General features: G+C 43.4%; 1 protein-coding gene across 1 annotated transcript in view; it reads right to left on the bottom strand.

Annotated features, from left to right (window-relative positions):
* Positions 1 to 13,194, bottom strand: part of TMEM45A (transmembrane protein 45A) — a 110,991-nt gene extending 97,797 nt beyond the window's left edge. Inside the window, exon 1 of the mRNA XM_028136596.2 lies at positions 12,889 to 13,194. The gene's annotated coding sequence lies outside the window, so the exon portion shown is untranslated. The remainder of the gene's footprint in view (positions 1 to 12,888) is intronic.
* Positions 13,195 to 13,538: the final 344 nt, after the last annotated feature.

Below are 13,538 nucleotides of genomic sequence, written 5' to 3'. Positions count from 1 at the left end.
AAAAATACATTTTAAAGTGAGAGAAAAAAAAAGCCAAGGAGAATATTGTCAGGTCAGCCTGTAATGATGTTGAGCTCAGGATGACCTCTCACATTTCTTCTAGCTGTAAAAGTATGCTTCCTAGAAACCATGACTCTCTGTCACTAAACAAAGCATTTCGGATGGAGCGACCTCATTCTCATTCATTGTAATAGTAGTGCACCATTTGGAACTGGAAAGCAAGGGTAAATTGGGGAAAGAATCTTAGCTGCCTCTGCAAAAGGGACCCTTGGGATAGCAAGCACCAAGGGCCACAGCCAAAGCAGCTGGAAACTGTTTTGCCAGGATGTCTGTTTCCCCCTCGGCTCATTAAAGTCATGCTCCCTACCACTAAATTCTCACCAACAGTAACAACAATCACACTATCAAGTATTTTACTCCCCAATCTTAACAGTCTCATTTTCTGGGGAATGAAACAGACAGCCTACAAAGCACGTGTAAGGTGTAAACAGGATACAAGCATCTTTAGGCCGAGTCATCAGAGAAGCAGTAGGTTACATTACAGAAGCAGAATTGCTCACAGATCTCTGGGACTTGGTTTTGGCCATCTCACTAGGGGGATGTTTCTTGCTACTAGAGAAAGTGATGAAAGCATTTGACCATGCTTGAGGTAATAGAGGAAAGAATAAAACAAAGTACTAGTATAGCTCACAACCCAGATCATTATGTGTCCTCTATTTAAACCTACTTTTTTTATCCAAAATCTGACTATATTTCATTACCATTGAGGGAAGAGTGGGCAAGGTAGAGATGGGGGTGGGTTGATATAGGCAGAGTCAAATTACCGAGGGCCTTCTGGGCCATGGTGAATATCTGAACTTTATTTTAAATGCAATGGGGGGGTTAAGCAAAGGAATGATAGAACCTTATGCATATTTCTCAAAAATTATCCTGGTTGCTTTGTGGCAACAATGAAAGCAAGGAGAGCCCTGGGACATGCTAATGAAGCCATGGCCTTTGGGGCAGTGCTGGTCAGCAAACTGTTCACAATCTGCAATAAGATAAGCGTGGAAATTGCTGCAGAATCCAACCAGGAGTTTTTATATTTTTACTAGTAGCCCTGCGCACGAATCTGTGCGCCAGTAGCTCTCTGCAGGGCCTGGCTGCTCCGTGCCAGCTGCCCAGAGGCTCTCCACAACCCAGAGGCCCATCCGCAGCCAGGCGCTGAACGCTTGCCTTGTCGCCATGGCAACAAGGCAAGCATTCGGCCAGGCCGCTCACGCTGCCCATTCTCAGCAGCTGCCACCCCCCCCCCCCCCCCCAGGACTGGGGGACTCTGGCAGGGCTGAGAAGACTGGGCACCGCCATCTTGTGGCTATGGGCGCTGCCATCATTATGACAGAGTGATGGTTAATTTGCATATTACCCTGTTATTAGATAGGATAAACATATCAAGTCACCTTGGACTGAAGGGAAAAAAAAGGAAACCAAAGCCATACCGGTCCTTCGGCATGGAAAGTTTGAGACACCATTGCAATAATGCAGGCCAGGGTGACAGAGCAGGTCAGGCCCAGAGGAGACCATGTTTCACCCTCCCGGGATCACAAAGGATGGTAAGAGGAATCTGCATACTGAGAATACAGTGTACAAAGATACCACTACAGTCTAAAAATAAAGATACCACTACCTCTGCTGACCTGCACTACACTCAACTACTTACCAACCCTCTGAAAAGTGGCAACCAACAACAGTTGCTTCACCCCTGAGGGGAATTTACCTGGGGCATAAATGCTAAGAGTTCAGACACTAGAGTGAAGCTATTCTGCATTAAATTCTGGCTTCACCACTGTGTGACTTTGGACACGTTACTTAACCTCTCTAGGCCTCAGTTACCTCATCTGTATTATGGGGGAAATGTTAGCCTGCCTCTACAGCATAAAGTGTCTATGAAGACGAAATGCAAAGAACCCTGAGAAGAGGCTGACACCTGATAGTGGTTCCTGTATCTTCCTGTGAAGAGTGAGCTTTAAAGCATGATCATGGTTACACAATCCCTCACCTCCATGGAGCACATTACAGTTTACAAAGCCCCCACATACATTACTTCATTAATCCTCTCTTAGAAGTAGGAATTTTCTGATTAGGAAAATGTCTAAAGGAGGGTCCCAAATTTGTCCCAGGAGGATGAGATTTTGATTCATCTGTCTGCTCTATGCATTGGAAACTAGCTGTCCAAGAAGTCATAGAAGCAGGAAGGGAAAAAAACAAGATCACCCTGATCTTCCACAGTCTGTCCTTGTGCCCTTAGTACACACAAACGGAGGGCTGAGCGGAAGGAGGAAAAGCAATGCCGTAGGTGGAGAAACTGGGTGCCAGTTCACCTGAGTATCTGCTTAAAGGTACGGTGCTTCTAGAGCTCAGACCCAGTTCCCCCCATTCTTCCACAACACAACCTCTTTTCCTCCCCCTTGTTACCCTCTCATCCTCTGGCATTTATCTCCAAGTGTCAGCTGTGCCATGATTTTTGCTGTAAGCATTTTTTTATGATTTTTTTTTCTTCTTCACTAACATTTTTAGTATTATTAAATTTTCATAATTTAATAAATATGCAGGTTCCTAAACTATCCTAAATGTGTTTCTTAATATCATATATCTATTTTGCCTCTCTCTCTCTCTCTCTCTCTCTCTCTCTCTCTCTCTCTTTTAAGTATCTATTTTATTGATTTCAGAGAGTAAGGGAGAGGGAGAGATAGAAACATCAAGGACGAGAGAGAACCATTGACCTCCTGCACGCCCCCTTCTAGGGTTCAAGCCTGCAACCCAGGCAGGTGCCCTGACCTTGAATCGAACCAGCAGCCTCCTGGTTCATAGGTCGATGCTCAACCACTGAGAGGCTGGGCTCCTCCCTTTCTTTAACAATTTTCCATACCATTAGTCTGAATTATGCCTGGCTTGCAGGAAGAGGGCAAGCAGGAATCAAATAATTGGCCCTCCAGCATGGCTCAATCAATAAATATATATAGGTGTTAGAGAGGAGGAACCAAGATGGCGGCAAAGGTAAACAACTAAACTGCCACCTCGCACAACAATTTCAAAACTACAACTAAAAGACAAAATGTCTACCATCCAGAACCACAGGAAAGCAGGCTGAGTGGAAGTTTTACAACTAAGAACGCTGAAAAGCTGAGGTACAGAGGCGTGCGAATCGGGCTGGTGGCGGGCAACGGGGGCACAGCTTTTCTTCAACCCGAAGGGAGACAAGCTCCCGATCACTCTGAAATCCTGTTTCTGGGGACACGCGGGGGACCCAGATGCCTACGGGGAGAAGCTGGACTCTCGGCCAGCGCGTCAGAAAGTGAGAGTGGCTTTTTTGCAGAGGTGCGCCCAGCAATCATTGTTTACTGAGCTGGAGCGCAGGACACGGGGACTTGGAAACTCGGAAAGGCAGAGACGGCTGACGGCAGCCATCGCCTAGTGACGCCCTGAGACCCTGCCCCGCCCTGAGACCCCGCCCCACCCTGAAACCCCACCCCACACATTCTACAAACCCGCCCAGGCTCCACACAGCGACTTTTGCATATAAATGGCCTGTTCTGTGGAAGCTTAACCAAATAAACTTCAGCTCCAGTCAGACTGCTCCAAAACCACCAAAGCCCAAGCAAAGAGGAGAAAACAGTAGTTCTTGCTGTAGCTCCTGCTGGGTGACCTCAGACAGTAGCTGACCTGCCCCCCATTGGAGATCCAGAAGCTAGTGTATCTAGTGGTCGGTGTGAGATGACACCAGATTTCAACCACTCTCATAAGGGACACATTCAAGAGGCAGACTCATGAGCACCAAAGCCCTACTGGAACAAGTCCTGCCCCACAAACGTGTCTCCAGCACAGCAATTCTTCCTTTATAGACACAGCGGGTCCTCACAGCCGATTGGCCTGGAGGTCAATTCCTCCCAGTGACACCAACAACAATCAAGACTTAACTACAACAAGGCTGTACACACAGTCCACTAAGGGGTGCACCAAGAGTGTCCACCTCAGGTAACTGGGAGGCGGAGCCGTTAAACCAATAGGACACCTAGTACACAAAGCTACCCTAACCAACTAAGGGAAGCAGCGAAAATGAGGAGGCAAGGAAACAGATCCCAAACAAAAGAAATGGAGGAGAACAAACAAATGGACATTGAGTTCAAAACCATGGTTAGAAGGTTTTTCAAGAATTTCATGGAAAAGGCCGATAAATTTAATGAGACCCTCGAGGATATGAAAAAAGGACCAACTAGAAATTAAACATACACTGACTGAAATAAAAAATATTATACAGAGACCCAACAGCAGACTAGAGGAATGCAAGAATCAAGTCAAAGATTTGGAATACAAAGAGGCAAAGGACACTCCTCCAGAGAAGCAAGAAGAGAAGAGGATTCAGAAAGTTGAAGATAGTGTAAGAAGCCTCTGGGACAACTAGAAGGATATAAAAAGGAAATACTCCCTCCTGTGTTTGTTCAGAATTTGACAGAGGTGATCTGCTCTGAACCTGCTCGCAATAAAGATTACTCCTAACTAACTGTCTCAATTAGGCGTCTTGTCCCGCTCACTGATTTGCGATACAACACTCTGAAAGCCAGAGGAGAATGGCAACAGTCAGATGGCTCACAGGGAGATGCCAACAGTCCAGAGAGAGGAAACAGTGCAAACAAGCCTGGTTTGAGGAGCTGAGCCCAATGCTACTGTTACTTTAAGTGACTTAGTCTTCTGTAGAAAAAGAACATTCTTCCATTTGAGCTCCACTGTCTGTTCTCCGCTGTTGCTCACAAAGATCGATATGTTTCCACTGACAAGCTGTGGTATGTATATTACACATGTTTATGTGTATGCATTTGTATGTGCATAGATATTATCAAATTTTAAAAAGCAAAGGCAGAACAGTGAGTATAATATGATTCATTTATATTTTAAAATTATGTTTATGTTTAGATCTATACCTGTGAGTGATCTCTTAGAGAAGGTGTAGAAGGATATAGGCCAAACTATTAACAAAGGTTACCTCTGGGGAGAGTACTGGGATGGAAGAAAGCAGGTAAATAAAGGGGAAACCGTTACATTTGACTCTGTATACTCTGTTCCAATTTTTTAAACAAACATAAATTATTATTTTTTCAATTCTAAAAGCCAAAGAAAGATAAAAAAGGGGAAGGAAGGAAGGAAGGAAGGAAGGAAGGAAGGAAGGAAGGAAGGAAAGAAAAAAAGCTATCAACAATTAATGCCCTTTCAACATAGAAATAATCTTTCTTCCTTGGCAACATGAAAAGTTACAAAAAGAAATTTTAAATAATTCTATGAGGAAAAAATTAGCACTTTAGACAATTTTTTTAAATGTCAAGAATGAATCAGCCCTAGCCAGTTTGGCTTGGTGGATAGAGCGTCAGCCTGTGGACTGAGGGGTCCCAGGTTTGATTCTGGTCGAGGGCACATGCCCTGGTTGTGGGCTCGATCCCCAGCAGGGGGCGTGCAGGAAGCAGCCAATCAATGATTCTCTCTCATCATTGATGTTTCTATCTCTCTCTCCCTCTTCTTTCTTCTCTGAAATCAATAAAAATATGTGTTTTTTTTAAATAAATGAATCAATGTTTTTATACTATGGCTATACCTATGCTAATGATGTCTATAAAGATGAACATTATAATGATTGATAAGTGAATGGCTTAGATATCCACATGCAAAAGAATGAAGTTGGACCCTAATCTCCATTATATTCAAAAATTAACTCAAAATATATAAAAAATCTAAATGTCAGAACTGAAACTAAAAGCTCTTAGAAGAAAATCTTCATGATATTTGATTTGGCAAAGATTTCTTAAATGTGTAAAACTAAAACACAAGCAACAAAAGAAAAAATAAATTGGACGACATCAAAATAAAAAACTTTTGAGCATCAAAGAATGCAATCAACAGACTGAAAAGGCAACCCGGGTAATGGAAGAAAATATCTACAAACATATACCTAGTAAGTAGTTAATATTGAGAATATATAAATAGCTCCTACAACTCCATAACTAAAACCAGAAACAAAATAAACAACCTGACTTAAGAATGAGCAAAGAACTTGAGTAGACATTGCCCCAAAGAAGATATGCAAATGGCCAATAGACACTCAAAGAGATACTCAAGGTCACTAATCATTAGGGAAATGCAAATCAAAACCACAATGAGGTATCACTTCACTCTCATAAGGATAGATATTATTTAAACACACACACACACACACACAGAATAATTGTTGGCAAGGATATGGAGAAATTGGAACCCTTGTGCATTGCTGGAGGGAATGTAAACTGTTGCGGCTGCTATGGCGGTTCTTCAAAAAATAAAAAAAATAAATTGAATTACTTTGTGATCCTGAACTCTGCTTCTGGGTCCGTATCCAAAAGAAGTGAGAGCAGGAATTCCAACAGACATTTGTACACGAGTGTTCATAGCAGCACTATTCACAATAGCCAAATGGTAACGTGTTAGTCAGGGTTCTCCAGAGAACCATAGGATGGATGGATGGATAGATGATAGATAGATAGAGACTGATTTTATGAATTGGCTCATGTGACTGTAAGAATCTGGCAAGTCCAAAATCTTCATGGAAAGCCAGCTGGCTGGAAACCCAGGGAAGAGCTGATGCTGCAGTTCAAGTCCAAGGCAGCCTGCTGGCAGAATTCCCTCTTCAAGAGCCATCGGTCTTTTCCTATTACGGCTTTCAAATAATTGGATGAGGCCCACCCACATTATGGAGAGTAATTTGCTTTACTCCAAGTCTAGTAATCTAAATTTTAATCTCATCCAAAAAAAAAAAAAAAATACCGTCACAGAAATATTTAGGATATCTGACCAAATATCTGGGTACCGTGGCCTAGCCAAATTGACACAAACAATTAACCATCACAGATGGAAACAACCCAAATGTCCATCAGCAGATGAAAGGATAAATAAAACGTGGTATATACATACCATAGAATATCATTTGGCCTTAAAAAGTACATTCAAGCGCCGCCTAATGACGTTTCCATCAACGAGGAACCGCATGTGTGACAGTGGTCCCAGAAGGATTAAATGGATTATAAGCAAAAAGCTTATTTGTGATGTTGAAAGAAAAGGCTAGACCTAAGCTGTTGAGCTTACCGCTAGCACTGGGTGGTTTAAATAGATGAGGAGGCTCAGCATGTGGTCTGTCTGCCCTGTGCCCCACCGCAGGCTGTGGCCTAGAGTTGGTGAGGGAGCAAGAGGAGAAGGCTAACAAACTCACTTCCCTTCCTCAGTTTCTCATCCCTCTCTCCTTCCAGGCCTGTTCTCTCCCTCCTTCTCTCGCTCTCTCCCCTCCCCCTTTCCCTTTATTATCTCTTGTCTCAAGCTTTATTTTTCTGGTTCTCTTCTGATCTCTGCTCTCACTTTCCTCCCCTTCTCTTCCTTCTCTCTCACATCCTCCATCCCTCCTCCTGAGCTCTCCTCGCCCTCAGAGGGAACCTCCCTCCACGGCCTTCCTCCTGACCTCCCCCCATCAGCGTGCTCACACATATGCACACACACTTTATCTTTTGCATCATATTTTTTACTGTACCTTGTCTATAGTTAGATACATGAATACTTACCTTTGTGTTACAGTTGCCTACAGTATTCAGTACAGTAGCATGCTGTACAGGCCTGCAGCCTAGGAGCAATAGGCTACACCATACAGCCTAGGTGTGCAGTAGGCTACCATCCAGGTTTGGGTAAGTGCACTCTGTGATGTTTGCACAAGGACGGAATTGCCTAAGGATGCATTTCTCGAAATGTATCCCCATCGTGAAGCAACGCATGACTAATGAAATTCTGGCACATGGTACAATATAGATGAATCTTGAAAACATTATGCTAAGTGAAATGAGCATTATAAAAGGGTAAAATATTGTATAACTCCAGTTATACGAGGCATGTAGAGTAGTCAAATTCATAGAGATAGAAAGTAGGATGGTGGTTATCGGAGGCTGACAGCAAAGGGTAATAGATGGTTATTTAATGGGTCTGGAATCTCAGTTTGATGAAAAAGTTATGAAGATGGAAAGTGGTGATGGCTGCACAACAATGTGAATGTACTTAATACCACTGAACTATACAATTAGATATTGTTAAAATGGCAAATGTTATGTCATATTTTACCACAATTTAAAAAAATGAAGTGCTTACATGTATAGGCTTTACTAAGATTCAACACTATGCTAAATGAGTTAAGTTGATTTTCTCATGTAATGCCTATTGAGAACCCCGTTTTGCAGATAACAAAGCCTCCTAGAAAAAGCGACTTGCTCCAGGTGCACTAGTAAGAAGCAGACCTGGGATTGGAACCCTCACGGTCTGACTCTAGGCTATGTGCTTAGTCGGTGTGTTACACTAAGAGTGACTACATTAAGGGAATGAGATAAAAAGCAAATTACAATATTTTTCAGTGTGTTACACTAAGAGTGACTACATTAAGGGAACGAGATAAAAAGCAAATTACAATATTTTTCAGTGTGTTACACTAAGAGTGACTACATTTAGGGAACGAGATAAAAAGCAAATTACAATATTTTTCAGTGTGTTATACTAAAAGAATGACTACATTAAAGGAATGAGATAAAAAGTAAATTATAATATTTTTCAATCCAAAATGATGTGAAATCCAGACCAGGTATGATTAATAAGAGGACACCTAAAATTGCCCTATATTGACTTTCATCATGAAGTTCTTATTTCCAAAACCACAGCATCTCCAGAAATCAGACAAGAAGCCAGAATGTCCAAGAAATTGGGAGAGAATATGTACCTGGAATTGCCCCATTTTCCATAAGCCTTGGAACATTTCATGTTTTTTAAAAGTAAAAATACTGCAGTCCCATTTATATTTTAAAATTACACTTATGTTTAGATCTATGCCTGTGAGTAGACACTTAGAGAAGGACTGGAAGGATACTGACCAAACTGTTAACAAAGGTTACCCCTGGAGAGAGTGGTGGCGTGGGAAGAAAGCAAGTACATAAAGGGGAAACCATTACTTTTGACTTTTATACACTGTTTGGGTTTTGCAAAGAAGATAATCATACAACTGACATCTATTCACTGTGTACTTTAAGTCCAGGACTATGGTGGTTCTGTAGAAACAAGATGGAAAAGCGGGAGTAACAATGAGCTCCGAGTAATAAACAAATAAAACGCCTCCTGCCCCCTGTGCAGCACATCCCACAAGCAAGACTCATGATGGTATTCCGGCCCCTCCAGGGAAATTTTACCAACTTGAGTCTCCAAATGTTCCCCGCTCCTCAATGATCCTTCTCCCATAGACCTCTTGACTAACCACCACCACACAGAAGAGCAGCCCCGCTGTATTAAACCTAAGGCGTACAGACTAGTGGTTAAGGCTTGGGCTGTGCCCGAAATACTCATCAGAAAGAATCTATGCACCCCTATGTTCATAGCATGCATTTACAATAGTTAAGATTTGGAAACAGCCTTAGTGCCCATCAGCAGATGAGTGGACAAAAATAGTGTGGTACATCTACACAATGAATACTACATGGCAATAAAAAAGAAAGAACTCTTACCATTTGCAACAGCATGGAGAGTTTTATGCTGAGTGAAATAAGCCAGTCAGAGAAAGGTAAGTACCACATGATCTCACTCATATGTGAAATCTAATGAACCAAATAAACTGATGATCAAAAATAGACCTAGAGACATAGAAGCATGAACAGACTGTTGAACCTCAGAGGAAAGGCAGGGGAGGGTAGGTGGGAAGAGATCAACCAATGAACTTGTATGCATATATGTATAACCCGTGGACACAGACAATGGAGGGGTGAGGTCCTGGGCGGGGGTGGGGGCGGGGACAGAGAGGGCCAAAAGAGGTAAATGGGGGGAAAAGAAGGACCTATGTAATACTTTCAACAATAAAGATTTTTTTTAAAAGGCTTGTGCTGTGGTGTTACACTGTCTGAGTCTGCATTTGCCATTTGTTCACTGTGTGACTTGGGGCAAGTTTCTTAATCTGCCTGTGCCTCTGTCTTCTCAGCTAATAAATACCAACCGTCACAGGGTTGTTGAGAGGCTTACATAAGCTGAGACATGTAAAGCATTTAGAATAATATCTGCCATGTATTAGTGGTCAGAAAATGTTAGCCATAGATGCATCAAATAGCCATCTGCACGCAACAGACGGTCCCAGGGATGGTGGGGGAGAAGAATGAAAGATCATCCAAGGGAGAAGGGACCTTAGAGGTCATATTACTGATGATGGCACAGAGAGGACCATAGTGGTTCAATGTCATGCCTGAGGTCACACAGGTGGTCAGCAGCAGCACCAGGGCCAGACTCGGGTTCACTCTGACAGAAGCCCTGGAGGAAGAGAAAGCAAGAGATCTCCAAACTGACTCTCTACTTAGGTGCATATTACAAGTCTTACCTACTTCAATAACTGTACATTATAAAAGGATACATATTAACATGTGAATAGACAATCCTGTCAGTGGGAGGAGAAAGAGCTATTCTGCACACAGTGTGTGTATATGGGACGAGGGGAGAGGTGTAACAACAATCCATGTCAGCCCTAACCGGTTTGGCTCAGTGGATAGAGCGTCAGCCTGCGGACTGAAGGGTCCCAGGTTTGATTCCGGTCAGGGGCATGTACCTTGGTTGCAGGCACATCCCCGGTAGGGAGTGTGCAGGAGGCAACTGGTCGATGTTTCTCTCTCATCCATGTTTCTAACTCTCTATCCCTCTCCCTTCCTCTCTGTAAAAAAAAATCAATAAAATATACATATTTAAAAACAAAACAAAACAACAACAATCCATGTCAAAGACTTCAGAACGTGCCCAGTTTCTGAGAAGTCGCCCTTGTAATAGCCCAGAAGGCCAGACCACTTCAGCAGAGCTCCAAGACAGCCACTACAGAGTGAGTCCAAAAAGTGGGGTCCAGACTCACTGGTCCATCCTGCCCCATTGCCTGCAGGCCCTGAAGGCAGGTCACAGAAGCAAAAGAGCAGATAGGAAGGGTATGCTAGGCAAAAGGTAGAGACCAGACTCCAGAGATGGATCATTCCAGAAATACTTCCACTTTTGCCAGTGCAGCTTGCCATCCCCCACCCATCTACCTCCCAAGCCTGTCCTTCCCCATCAGGTTCCCCATGCCATCCTCCCCCTCTCCCACGTTCCAACCCTGCCTCTCACTAACCCCTCAGATGGTCCTGCATTTCAATTCAGTCCTCACACAGAGCCACACCTTCCAGCCTCCGTGCTCCGCCCAGGCTTCCTCTTCCTCCTAAACTGCTTGCCCCCTGCTCTTGTTCTATGATCCCTTTCCTCTCCATTGAAACCGTCGGGCAAAATTTTCCCCCAGAAATGCCAACCTTTCCATGAAGCCATCCTATAAGAAGAAGTCATCTTTCCATCCTCTGCACTCCCAGACCTTTCTAGATCTTTCTAAAACACGGATAAATTCTACCTCACTCCCCTCTCAAGACTCTCCTTTACAGCCTTCTACAGTGCATTGCTGACAGGTGGTCAGCACTACTAGTTGCCAGCACAGAGGTCAGAATGGTGGCTGGGAAAACTGGTGTGCAGCAGGGGGAGCTGGGAAGGAAGGCAATAAAGAGTGACTACAAAGCAAAGACTTACTACGTGCCAGAACTGTTCTAAGTATTTAACATACCTTAACTCAGTCCTCAAGACAACCCCATGAGGTAGGTGCTACTATCTCCACATCACAGAGGCAGAAACTAAGGCACAGATGGGCTGACTAACTTGCCCAAAGTCAAACAGTGGGGTTGTGAATTGAACCAAGCCAGCTGTCTTTTTATATTGTTTCTCTGCAGCACTGTTCCTTCTAACCCTGCATCCCTGGAAACCACTTCAACTGTTCCACCCAGTGTATGCATTGCCCTTTTGAATCAAAAACATGCTCTGCAACTTGCAATTATGACACCAAATTCCCACAATTTTTTTTTTTTAAGCCAGAAATGAAAGATCAATTCTGGTCAGATCTGCCATGATAGTAAATAATATATGACAAGGTCTCAAATCCAAAACATTGTTTAAACAGAGAGATTCATAGATGTTTCTAATGGAATGGGCCGCAGACCACTTACCTAGCTCAATATTTGCCATCATTTTCATCCTGAAATATATACCAGAACAGTCTGCAAGCATACACATCTAATGATCCTTCTGTATATTATTTTGATAGAATTAAAGGATTAATATACAAATATAGCATAACTAAATTTATATTCACTGATAAACACAGTTGTCTGTCATATGTTTAAGATTTTTTTTTTTAATCATAAAGGAATTCGGACCTCCCAGTATGGGTAGGAGAATATAGAAAAGATACATTTCAGTTACAATTACATCCAAATGTAAGTGAAATAGCAAATTACCTGTATAACTGAGGTTTTAAAATAATCTAATATTGAACATCCCATTAATGAAGCAAAAGTTTTGTTAATTCTGAATAAGCCAGATAATTTTCTCAATCTTCTATCAAGACAGTCAGAGAGAGGAGGATGTATAAAGACTTCGGCTTTACAAATGTATAGTCTGTTTTCACAGAAAGAAAGTAGAAAAATAAATTTATCCGGTAGGTTCAACTCTTGAAGTTAGGAGAGATTTACAACAGGATACCAATTTCATGTCTGTTCCCAGGAAATGTAAAAATAGCATACAGATGACCAAAAAGTTAAATTAAATAAAAATCTCAGCAAAGTAGAAGAAAAGGAAGCCAGGGCTCTCTGCAGTTTGTAGCAGCGAGCGATATTTTTTTCTTTCCCCTGATGAAGAGACTGGTGAGAACAGCAGAAAGACTCAGAATAGAGATCACAGCGGGAGAAATAAGATATCCAGCGCGTATCCAAAACTTACCCAACGCGGTCTGTTTACTCAACACTTTATTTTTCCCACTTTGCCCGTGTAAATCAGACAGCGGCTAGGCTTTTGTCGTTGCTCTTTCTGTCCTTTTGATGGCAGAGCCCCATGAAAATTGCCCTATGTGTTGGATGGGATCTGGCCCCGTCTCGCTTTAGAGGGGGGGTAAAGTTTTACACTGGGATCCTTGGTTGCTTCTTTGGGGAAAATGACTAAATAATAAGTGGCCAGAAGGAGAGGACGTGGGAGACGTGCTCAGCTGACGCTGGGCCCCCGCAACGGGGCTGCCCAGTGCCTCAGCGCAGCTGTCCAGATGTGCCTCATCTGGTTCCCTCGCCCGGCACGAATCTCAGCCGCCGCGGCTACCCCAAGCTCCAGCTCATTGGTAGCCGCGGTTCCTCAGCTGTCGCCTATTGGCCGGTCGGCCCGCCATTCCGGCAGGCCCGGGGCCCGCCTCCGCCCGCCGGGCCAGCTCCTTCCATCCTCTTAAGGAACCTGGAAGTGCTGCGCGGGCGCTGATGTGGCACTCGGCGGCGGCTGGCGAACCCGAGAGGGGCCCGGGGCTGAGGTGTGGCTCCTCCGCACGCAGGCCCCGGTTATGCCCATTCTTTCAGGCAGTTAGACTGGTTTAAACAGGACGATTTCCA

This window comes from Eptesicus fuscus, chromosome 3, assembly GCF_027574615.1.
Source record: "Eptesicus fuscus isolate TK198812 chromosome 3, DD_ASM_mEF_20220401, whole genome shotgun sequence".
NCBI lineage: Eukaryota > Metazoa > Chordata > Mammalia > Chiroptera > Vespertilionidae > Eptesicus > Eptesicus fuscus.
The sequence above is the reverse complement of the archived record's forward strand: the minus strand, read 5'-3'. Positions and strand labels throughout refer to the sequence as shown.